This window comes from Etheostoma cragini, chromosome 8 (genome assembly GCF_013103735.1).
Source record: "Etheostoma cragini isolate CJK2018 chromosome 8, CSU_Ecrag_1.0, whole genome shotgun sequence".
NCBI classification, from domain to species: Eukaryota; Metazoa; Chordata; class Actinopteri; order Perciformes; family Percidae; genus Etheostoma; species Etheostoma cragini.
Window position 1 is genome coordinate 4,796,299 of NC_048414.1, and position 12,279 is coordinate 4,808,577.

General features: G+C 39.1%; 1 protein-coding gene across 5 annotated transcripts in view; it reads right to left on the reverse strand.

Moving 5' to 3' along the window:
- The window catches only part of LOC117949250 (pleckstrin homology domain-containing family A member 7-like), a 128,737-nt gene that overhangs the window by 68,676 nt on the left and 47,782 nt on the right, over positions 1–12,279 (reverse strand). The window contains exon 1 of one of the 5 annotated variants that reach the window (XM_034879351.1): positions 4,267–4,448. The exons of the other annotated variants lie outside the window; for them this stretch is intronic. The gene's annotated coding sequence lies outside the window, so the exon portion shown is untranslated. Of the gene's footprint in view, positions 1–4,266; positions 4,449–12,279 lie in introns of those variants that run through there. 5 annotated transcript variants of the gene reach the window in all.

The following is a 12,279-nucleotide window of genomic DNA, read 5'->3' on the forward strand; positions in this document are numbered from 1 at the left end:
AAATGGCTGCAATGAAACAAAGAGTGAAAAATTTAAAGGGGTCTGAATACTTTCCGTACCCACTGTATATATACACACCTTGGTTTCCAGGGAAGTGTGTAGGCCATTTTTAGACATTTTATAGACTACAAAAAGTTGTCAACTAATCTGAAAATTTATTTTGATTAATCAAAAACAAAAACAAATCATTAATCACAGCTCTGAAACCAATTCAAAGTATAAAGGTCTATCTTATGTTTTGTCCTTGTGCCAAAGAAAATGGCCATATCTTGACAATCAATGCCTCTTTACAACCTGTGTGACATTGTGCCAGTACCTTTGTTATAGTAGTCAGACATTAAACAGACATTTTTTCTTCTTCTTTTTTCAGACATTAATGGTGTCACAGCACGAGTCATGATTGGCTGTTGTTGATCTTTGTAATTGCTTACTGATAACCTGTTCAACAATCTAATTGTTTTTGGAGGAGGAAAGAACAATTGGACTTGATTTCAAACTTGATTTCAAGTTTAAACTTGCTCTTTTTAGCTTTAAAAAGGTGCTACATAGGGAATTTAATTTGGATTTATAATTGTAATAATCTAAATTCAAATTGATATAAATGTTTGGGAAATGAATACACAAAAGTTAGCACAATTATGATAGCAGTCTGTAACTCACACTTAAGGTGCATTACCTTTGGTCAAGCTCTTCTTCATGTCAGCTCATCTTTTTCTGATTTGTATTCACTAACTTTGACAAACTATCATAGTTTGAACACAAGAAATTCATTGTTTTTTTAATTGTTTCTAGCATAGAACCTCAAAAGCAACCCACTGTCTTCAACATGTATTGTGTTTGTGTGTTCCAACACAGAAATTCATACACAATGTACACCGTTATATAACAAATGTACCGTGTACACAGACAGAAAAGGAGCATATTATCTCATATAACCTGCCTCATTCTCAAAATACTTTCAGCAAGCTTCTGCTTCAAACTATTTGCAGTCCACAACAATACACTTTAACAAATTCAATAATGCATTTCAGGTTCAAAAGGGTCCCAAAAATAACTCTCAGCTGCATTATGGGAACAATGTTGCTCCTTGATACAATCAGAATATTGTTATTAGCAAACATGTACTTGGTTTTATGTATGTACTGTATGTTGAAGAGCATGGAAGATGAGAGCCAGGGAAAGCTGTTAATAACAGCGAGCATTCATTAGAGCAAGGTTAACCAACAAGAAGCCAAAAGCATGTGTTTTTCCATAAAGCAACCCAGCTGATTACATCAGGTCAGACACCGTATACAGGAGGCTGATTGAGGGTGTCAGGCTTCTCATCTGTGCTCTTGATTTGTGTTCAGTTGATAACGATGTAGTAATAAGTTACCACAGTTAGAATGCTACACATGGCACTCTGACATTTCTTTCAATCGACGCTGGACTGATCAATGCATCATCATCGCCGATAAGCCACACCTCCATCTGACTGTGACTGATGTTTCGGTTAGTTCTGCCCACAACTCTTATCTCCTCTAAATAATGAGAATTTGTCTTTGTGTCGTTTGCCACCAAACACCCTGCCTGTGTTTTAACAGATGTGTAACAGACAGTGTGTTTCTAAAGGATTTGGCAAGTGAGTGTTCTCTCAGTCAAAGGTCACGTCTATTTAAAGGGTTTTTCCAAATGAAATGTGTTTGAAGTGCAGCGAGGGAGGGCTAGGGGAGGAGTGCTGCCGGTGCAGTGTGGGGAAACACAGCAAGGTCATTGCCATTCAGAGCACACTGTACTGTGTGTCTGTGTTTGTGTGTGTGTGTGTGTGTGTGTGTGACCAGAGATGAAAGACAGAGCAAGAGACAGAGAGAGAGAGCAATGATGCTTGCAGTGTGTGTGGGTGAGGATGTGTGTGTTTCATAAAAAGGCAGGTCACTGTGTATGCATTTTTGTGTGTCTATCCTAGTCACCTCCAAGTCGAGTATAATACTATATTAACATTTTACAGCACTGTACAGTTGGGGAGCAACTATGACCAGTGTTAAAAATTCTTTAAAATGCACTCACAGTAGAAGTTATTTTGAACACTACACTATGTTACCTTTTCAAGTCAAAAAGCAGAAGGCCGAGGGCCAAATTACTCTTCTCTTCTTGGCAAACTGACCCAACACCCCAAAAATCTCTACATTTGTCCAGTTTAACACAGGCTGGCCTCTAAATCAATTCAAATGGGGAAGTCACAAAATGTGCTCTTTGTAAAGAAAGTAATTTAAAATCTATTACAGGGAGCACAGACCAGTACCAGTCATTTCCTGTCTCTAATTCGATAACACACACACACACACACACACACACACACACACACACACACACAAACACCTCTGCCAAGAACTAAATGACACATTGGTGCATGGCCTAATGTTTAAATAAAAATCACCTAATTGAGTTGCACAATGCCACAGCTGTAAAAGGGGTCCGATTTGGCCGCAGGACAAAAGTAGGTTAAAACATTATCGCTGTTGATTTTTGGCAGCCTGCAGAGCGGGCCGCTGGCACCGCTGCTGATTATTTAACAGCCACTGAAAGTCAGAAGCGCTCCCTGTTGATCCGTTCGGTCTCCAGCACTGACCAACAACAGGAACTTGAAGCTGGACACATTTGTTGTTAAGATTCTCAAATAAGTCTTAATGCTGAACAACTAGCCGATAATTGGTAAGTTATGTAACAAAAAGTAGAGCCAAACATTTGCTGGTCACAGCGATACAGATTGATACTAATTGCTTGCTATTCTCACATTATTGGGAATTACATACATCACTGGATTTTGTGTTAACTGTTTCAAGACATACACTGAGCTCTGGTAAGTTGTGATGTGAATCAGCAATTAATTTGAATGAAATAGTAGTTTGTATACTATTAACAATAATAAAATCTGTTTTCTAAATGTTATAGATATTTACATGATATAAATACAAACTTTAAGCAGTACACATATCTGCCAAAAAAGTCCATGCAAATTGATAATCATAAATCTTTTTTATACAAAAAGGATTATAGTGGATTAAACCACTGATAACAGATCGGAGGATTTTAACTCTTTCTTTTAAGATGATTATGTTTGGAATTATAGGCCGTTATTGGCTAAAACAGCTTAGGCATAAAAGGGGGAGAGAGAGGGGAATGACATGCAACAAAGGGCTGCAGGTCGGAACCAAACCTGTGGCCACTGCGTCAAGGACTGAGCCTCTGTGCATGGGTATATACTGTACCAGGTAAGCTACCTAGGCGCTGAGTTTTATTTTATTTTAATTCAATAATGTCATTCAATAATTTTAAATGCTTAGACATACTGACCAAAATGTGTATACATTGCTTTTAAATTAAATTACACAACATTAAAAATGTGATTAAGTAATTTTAGACTTTAAGTATGTATGTATTGAAACTAATGCTTTGCCAAAAGAAACATCTGTGCCCTGTGCTAAATAACAGAAAGAAATGGGATTTAGGGAAAAATTCCGTATTTAGTTGCTGCTTTGCTGACCCTATTTTTCGTTCGTTCGTTTGATTTTGCCTTACACTTGCACTATTTAGAATGTATTGCTGTACTGTACATATTACTTATCTTTTCATTTGTATATATATGTCTCTTCTTTTATATTATACCTGTGGTACGTGTTCTTTTTGGACCTTGGGTCAAAGAGAAACAAATTTTCAATTGCTCTGTATGTCTGGACTGCAGATTTACAATAAAGCTGACTTGACTCTAGACAGTCTCTAACTAATCAACAAATCATAATACTTTTCAGGTTATTTAGCAAAAACAGAAACTGTAAATCTATTTATCATCCCACTCTGACCAGGTTAAAATATTACTATAGACAGGTGTATGGTCTCTGGCATCCTGGCTCTAGTCTTTGGCTCTGGAGGACTACAATGCTACAGCAAACGGAAGACCACACTACCCTGACCAAGACATAGCTGGGCTGCAGCCATACAGAGAGATACAATATAATATAGACTAACAGTTGTAGAGCTTTCAAGCTTGCCATCATTCCAAGAAACATCTGTGAGTCACTTTGTGTGGCTCTATTGGTGGCTGGCAGTAGGGACAGAGCGGCCCTGCCAGCAGCTCAGTGCTGCTGCTTTCACTAGAGCCCACGTCCACCTTGTTCTGCCACTGGCCACTGGCCACTATGACAAAAAAAATGGAGGAAGTTTCCACACCATATGCAGAAAGAAAAGCACAAAACAGAAAGCCCCAGACTGTTTTCTGTATTTGTTTACCTGTCTCCACAAGGTCACTGCTGCAGCTTCATTACTTTTGCTCCCCTCCAAGCATGAGAATGTGGGCGAACGCTGGGTGAACAGCACGCTCTTCCTGTCTGAAGGAGGAGGGAGCACCAGCACACTAGCTTAGTCCTATAACTGGCCAGGCGGTAAAGAGATGGAATACAATCTGACCACTACAAGAACACAAACTCCAACACGCACACACACACACACAAACACACACTCAGTTGGCCAGCTGAATTCCGAGCAGACCGCCGCTGCCAGCAAATTCCTTCCTTGGCCCAGTGAACATGACGCGGTGACACATTTGGTTCAGCTCCATGCTGCTGCCACCATGTCTTGTGCAGGTTTCACAGCCATACACTACCACCTACCCACCCACACATCCAGCAAACATCACAAACACAAACAGCATCTTTTATTTGATTTTCTCACAGTCCATCTCTCTCACACTCTCTCCATCCCTCCGTTGCTCACTCCCACTCAGGCTAGAAAGCAATCAGAATTGTCCCCTTGTTTGATTAAATGAAGGTGTATAAAAGCCCACAGAGGTTTTGTCAGGTTAAGTACTAAAAACCAGACATTTATCTGCCATTGTGGCAGAGTGTGAGTGAATGCTAGCAGGGTGCCCACTGGCACCAAAAGCATAGTAATGTGGGTTATAACGAATCTCTTGTGTTACACTTCAGACAATAAGGCTGCTTTATGACAAAGGCTTTTAGAGTAAGGCTGGGAAGTTGTGTTTGTGTAGATGAAAAAAAAGTTACAATTCATCAAATATGGTTTTTCTAAATACAACAGGATGCAGTATTTTAACACAAAGAGGACAACTTAGAGGTACATCTAGAACTTGCACAAAGCTGCTAGCGCTTTAGCTCATCAATGTCTCATCATTGTCTCATCACCCACTCACCTGGCTCGTTTTTGTCACACCCGTTGTTTATTGCTCAGACAGGAAGTGTAGGTAAAGTGGCCCTGCTACAACCTGGTGTATGACCTCAACTTCTTAAGCTTATTACATCACAGTGCTTTTATGTTGCCAGGCAGCTCCCCCCTCATCTCTGGTTTCAGGGCCGGGGCAGTCGCTTGGCACTGCTGGCACATTGGGAACAACACGGTGCCAGTAATAACTCAGGCAGAGACCAGAATCACTGACATCACTGGTATGACCCTGCTGCCACGGGCCAGACACACACACATGCCCACAAGGGCCAGCTACGACACAGCAACGTTCTACTGGAAAACAAAGTATTTAAAACGGATACATAGCCATATTTGTGTTGACCCCACTAAAAGTAAGTAACTGTAAAAGTGAGCAAGAGTGAACTACATAGCTAATCAAATGATGAATCAATGAATCATATTGAAGTTTAATCATGAAACACTTAAAAAACACTACAAAGGATATGGATTGCATGATGTGCATTTGGCAAATGTGATCATATTACGGCCAGTAGTTTCATTTAATGTATTATATATTGTGTGTATTGTAAACACACTTACAAGACAATATTTCGAATAAGTCTTGGAATACCAAGAAAAAGAAGTTGGCGCTAAATTAAAATCCACAGGCAGGATGGAAACTTATTTGTTCCATAAAACGTCAGAATAATCCATAGTTCACCACAATAACGAAGTTATACTAGTGTGCATTTCTTTTAGTACTGATAGTGATATTCAGGAACCATGGTCCCTACCCTCAAATTCTAAACTTGTCAACAGCCAAAGTCAAAGCGGTAGAAAAACACTCAGCCTCCACTGAACTGCTCTCACCCGTGTTGTCATTGTAGCACTCGCCTCAAAACATAAACACTTCACCAATAGATCAACCACAAAAAGGGAGAGACTGCACAGTGATGCAAAGAGAAGCACAGCAGGCCCATCAGCAACACCACAAATGCACCTCCAACGCAGCATATGGTGACAAAACAAGCCCTGGCACTCCATGACATTTTTATAGTGCCAATATTAGTTATGGGCTGATTATTTGTTTGATGGATTTACTGCACAATAAACAGTAGAGCAGTTAAAAAGAAACCAGTTAACAGAGTTGGAAATAACATTCATTGACAATTTGAATGTTCAGATAAATCTGTGAAAAATAAATCTTTCACTTTGCTTTCCAGCATTGCCCGAAATGGATTGGTAAGATTATCAGTATTTATTATTAAAAACCTATCAACCTGCAATGGGTAAAAATGTTAACAAGCCAGTTTAAAGTTATTGTGCGTAGTATCAGTCACCCCCATGACGAATTCTGAAAAATACAGAGAGAAGACTGTCTTAATTCGCTTTGTAGCAACTCATTTAGCATTGGCTTGAATGTAATGGGTGTTCATTAATATCACAAAGTTATGCAAAAGCTTTAAACTTCACCTCATATTTGCAGACAGCTGGTGAAGAAGAATATATCTCAAACTCAAAATATCAATAAGTAGAGGCTGCAGTTGTCACAGCTCGCAGTTGTACAGTGTTAGTGTCTCTTTGCAAACTCCAATTTTTATCTTCTGTTTTCAAGGTGAACTGATGTGGTTTCTATAGTCTTGAATGCGAGCGCTATTTTTGCATCAAGTTGGCTGCAGCAAACAACAAACCTTGTTGCCCTACTGGTGCTATGGTTGATAGATTGCCACAACATGTGGTGCAGGAATTCCTGTTCCCCTTCAGGATGAATTATTATAACTTGTGTGAATCATCTAACGCCATCATTACGTTGAAATTTGTTTTTATGTTTATATGTACCATCAGCAAAACTAATGACATTTGCAGGTCAAGGACTAGGACTACTGCAGCTCGTTTATTAATGTTTTCCTTTAAAGGTGCCATATTCTGCTCATTTTCACGTTTGTACTTGCATTTGGGGATTCAACTAGAACATGTTTACATGCTTTAATGTTCAAAAAACTATATTTTTCTCATACTGTCCGTCTGAATACACATGTATTCACCCTCTGTCTGTAACGCTCTGTTTTAGCGCCTGTCTCTTTAACACTTCCTCCTGAACAAGCACAGTCTGCTCTGATTGGTCAGCATATCCAGGTCTTCTGCATTTGCGCTCTTGGCGTCTCTGTCATTGCGGTTGGGGAATGACTGTAACGACACTGTAGCGGCACTTTCTACCCATATATAGCATAGTTCATCACAATACACAGATGTCGGGACAGCTCATTTAAAGGCACAGTTTCTGAATACAGGATGTGTGCATTTCTGTGGATTGAGCGTTGTGATACTTTCACAGTATTTATGTAGCACCTTGACCTGCTTTATGATAAATTAAAAAATTTAAATCTCCCTTTTTCCAATATGGGACCTTTAAAACACACTAATTTAACATTTAAAAATGTGGCTGCAATACTAAAGCTGTATAAAAGCCAGCAGGTTGACATCTACGTTCACTAGAGTGATCCATTATGCATTTCTCTTACTACGTAGTAAGTACCCTTACATCACGATCCTGAGGGCTCATTCTTCAACATTCATTGAACTTTGAGAATAACCCATTGTAATTATCCAGACCTCATGCAGGAGCATTTCCTGATAGCTCTACAGGAATCAGATCACTGCTTGTTCGACACTTGTCCATATTCAAATCAGCTGTGATGCTTTGGTCCCCTGCTTCAGCGCTTGACTGACTCTAATTATAGGCACTCTTCACTGGGCTGAGGAGCAGGGAGCCTGTTAAATGTCTTATTGCAGAGATAATGAATATATTTTGCATTAGCATCAACAGGAATGGTAGTGGAACGGAGCACTGTGACTCAGAAGAGCATGTAGAGCAGTGTATAATGCTTAGGCTCATTATGAAAGTGCCTGCACTGACTAAAAATTAGCCTTCACACTGCAGTTTGTGCCTTCACAGCAAATAAGATTCATTGTGAACAGATTGAGAAGCTGCTTGAGAGAGGGAGGATTTGGGGAGGATATTTAGGGAGCACAGAATGTGTTGCAAAAGAAGCTACTTCTATGGATTTTATAATTACAAATTAAGTACTTTTTCAGAGTTTTGTGGACAAGGCCATCAGCTGCTGGGTGAAAATGACGCACACACAATTACACACATTGGATGCAGGAAAATCTACAAATGAGATGTACAGGATGACTTAAATTGAGCACAGCTATATTAATGCAGGTGCAATGATAAGTTAAAGTCCAATATGTACTTTATCAAACCGTGTGAATGTGTGTCCCAGCCCATTAGAGGAAATTATGCCTTTATGCTGGATTATCAAGGCAGCGCCCCCCCTCCTACAGCCATGCCCATGAGTAGGCTACCATGATTTGGACAGGATAGGATCATAGAGACACAGCAATTCCTGTTTTTTACCTTTTTTTGGCTGATCAAAAGTGACTGTGGAACTCTGCAACTTTGGCAGGTGGTCAAAAAAGTTAAGTTCAGGCTCTGAGGGAGCAAGTACAAGAAAGAGAGGAGAATATATATTGTACACAAAGTTCTATTTAAACCATCACCATCATTAAAACTGAAGAGCCGTTTCATTTACTGAGATCACTCAGGAGTGCTGATCTGCGACTAACGGCTTGTTAAGGACACAATATGAGCCATCAATCCCCCTGACAGAGCGACAGGTAGCAGTTGCTCTGCTGGACAATATCTACTTCCACCATCTCTTATCCTGTCTGTCGTTACAGCAAGTGGACATGCAGCAATTCCTCTGTTCATACAAACAGAGGGCTCAGAGTAAACAGAGGAGGACCAGTGGAGCTGAAAGCAAATATGCCGACAACAGCAAAAAAAAATGGAACGTTAGATAACATAACTGAAGCGAGAGAGAAGAAGATGGCATATGACTGACAAATGACTTGCATTCCACAAATGATCATGCCAGTGAGATGTGTATGTTTTGCTAGAGCCAGTGCCCTTAACTTCAAAAAGGAAGGTTAAATAGTAAATAAATGAATACGTCAATCAGGATATATATATATATATATATATATATGTGTGTGTGTGTGTGTGTGTGTGTGTGTGTGTGTGTGTGTGTTATAGGATACACAAAGAGAAGGGACAGGAATATAAAGGAAACATTAAGTGGTGAAAACATTCAGGGGTTTTTACTGTGCACTGTTTTAAAATATAGTTCAAAAGATGAGATGTGTTAGGAATAGTTGTTTTTTCACTTATGAGTAACAGATATGGAAACTTTAGCGCTGTTTTGACTTGTTAACATGGATTATAAATCCTAGAGCTGTTTGAAAAATAAAATCTTTTTCCATGGCAAATGCACAAACGGAATCTGTGTGTGAAGACTACAGAATAGAGTGGAAAGCTCCAGACCAATTAAGACCTTGAGTTAAGGTTGCTTGTTTAATAGATGTGTATTGCTTTACTACACTAGCTGAAAACATCACACGGTGATCAGCACGACACAACCAATCACAGACCACATACAATGTACGCAATCTATCTGACAAACTGACAACTTGACATTGTCTTATTACAATACTGATGAAAAGCATAACTTGATATCCATATACACATATCTAAATACACTTTTGTCCAGCATAAACTTACGTTGTATATTAGAGCCCAACCGATAACGATACAAATATTAGGTTATTCAAAAATACGATATCTTGGCCAATATACAGTATGTAAAAAAAAAGTTTTTTTTAATTTAAAAAAACCCAGAAACGCGTTACAAGACATAAACAGATTTCCCCTACATTATTTATTTGTAGTTATTTATGAGTTCTCACTAAAATATGATAATTTGTTTTGTCACAACAGAACAGAGTAACATCAAACTATATTAAAGTTCTGATAAACAAAATGTATAAAAATACAAACTGAAGAAGGGAAAGCTAAAGTCCTTTGAACAAAAAAATTATCAGTGTTGCCAACGGGAATGTTGTAGAGCATCCTCTGGTGGGCAGACTATGCAACGACAACACTTTTTATTTTTTAAATATTCAGTTATTCCTGATATTTTATAATATTAGTTATGATATTTCTTTAAATATTAACTAATGAATGAATATTTTAAAAAACTGGCCATTTTAAACGCAAACACCGGGAAATGCCTAATATGGACCCGCCAATGTATCGGTCGGGCTGTATTGTAAATGCATATTTCAGTTAGGTCCAGATTTACAGTATATCATATATGCGACGGTTCAATTTCCACTGGAGGGCATTTATTGCATGTCATCTCCCCAACTTTCATGTTTTCATATCCCTCTCCCCTACAATTACAAAATAAAAGGACAAAATTCCCCATGAAAAGTCACATGAATAAATTAATTTTTTAAATAAAAATTTGTGTTAACTCTTAAACCACATCAATTAAATTTCTTGTGCCAAATGAGTCACTGTTGCCTTTTTCTCTGAGGTGATCATATTTTCATTGATTCCAGGAAAGTCAACCTTTGTACACCTCAAAAGTACATTTATAGGACTATTTATAGAGCTTCCAGCCTGATTTGGCTCAGCTACACACAACCTCACAGCCATGAGTCCCGCTCATGACCTTTTTTTGTCCTACCATACCTCCTCTCTCCTCTCTATCAGAACCTGGTACCACTTATACTCTTATGCTCAGTGTGTTTCCTCTCTATTTCATCCCACTCTCTAATTTAAAGTCATTTTTTTCTCTCTATCATTGCCTTGGTTGGAGCACTCATCATTTTTTCCCGGAACATTCCGCTTTTTTTTTTACACAAAGCATGTTGTCAGAAATGAAGATTCTGGGCAAACCGCTGCCCTTTATTTCATCTTCATCATTCAGTACGTTTACATGCACACCCATATTCCACTATTATTAAGAATATGACAACATTCAGAATTTTATACAGGTCATGTAAACATATTCCATAACAACATTATCAAAGGCTTGGGTACCATCAACTTTCTGGATATGCCTACACACTGCTACGCCAACCTTTTCAAGATGGCGGTTGAAGGAATGAAAGAAGGACGCTGTGTTCACACGGTCCAACAAGTCCGCCGCAGGTGGTAAACATTGAAAAAAATCCTGTTTTACATGCCTACATGTAAACAGGGAACGTTAGTGGAATACTTACTTTCATTAGCTATATACACAGTCGGAATATCATCGGAATTTTTCCTAATTGGGGCAAAAACCGGAATATTACGTGCATGTAAACATACTCATTGTCATCTCTTCTAAATGTTGTGATGCTGTCCCAGCTTATGTCCTCTCACAGCAGCTGCTGCCTCATCCCCCCCGCCTCCTACCACAACGCTCCCAAGACAGACACACGGGTTATAAAGCAGCCCTGACAGTTAATTGCAGCTCCATCAAGTAACAGGATTGGAAATCTTCAGCCCTGATGAGCCGTTCTGTCTTGATTGAGGCTGTATTTTGGGAGGATGGATGATGGTGTTATAGAGATGTCCATCACAACCAATCAGACACAGACTGCGTGGCAACACCTCTGTTGCTACTGGTTATACCACAAGGCAGAGGCAAACTCTCCCCCCCAGCGTTCAAGAGACTGCTTTGGGACATTTTGTTGCTATGGCAGCGTCAAGATGAGGCCATCTTTGGCATTAAATAAGCCCCCACTCTTGTCCATTGCAATAAATATTGCCAAAGAGCAGTGGGATTTTATAGTATGCAAGCAACACATCTTCTGAAAGAGTGTGTGACGGGGTGTGGGTGTTGGGGTGTGGGGGGGTGTTTCATTAGTTCATAAAACTGAACAAACTCTAGTGATAGATCAAAATGCTCAACTTGAAAGGCTTCTTTTATTCTCTCTCCAATCACTAAAAGTTAACTTCCCAACTGACAAAAAAGTTACATAAGTTTATTTCATAAATCTTTTATAAATCTTTCTTGCTGAACTGTAATGAGAGCGTTTGTATTCTTCAAGTAGTATTATTAACCATCATCTATGTGACAGGGTGTTTACACGACATACTGTACATACAGTGGGGAGCACATTATTCTGTAAAGGCTGTTTGTGAGTGCAAATGTTCTATAGTGACAAAAAAAACAGTATGGTGACAAGCTGCATAGGGATCGGACAACA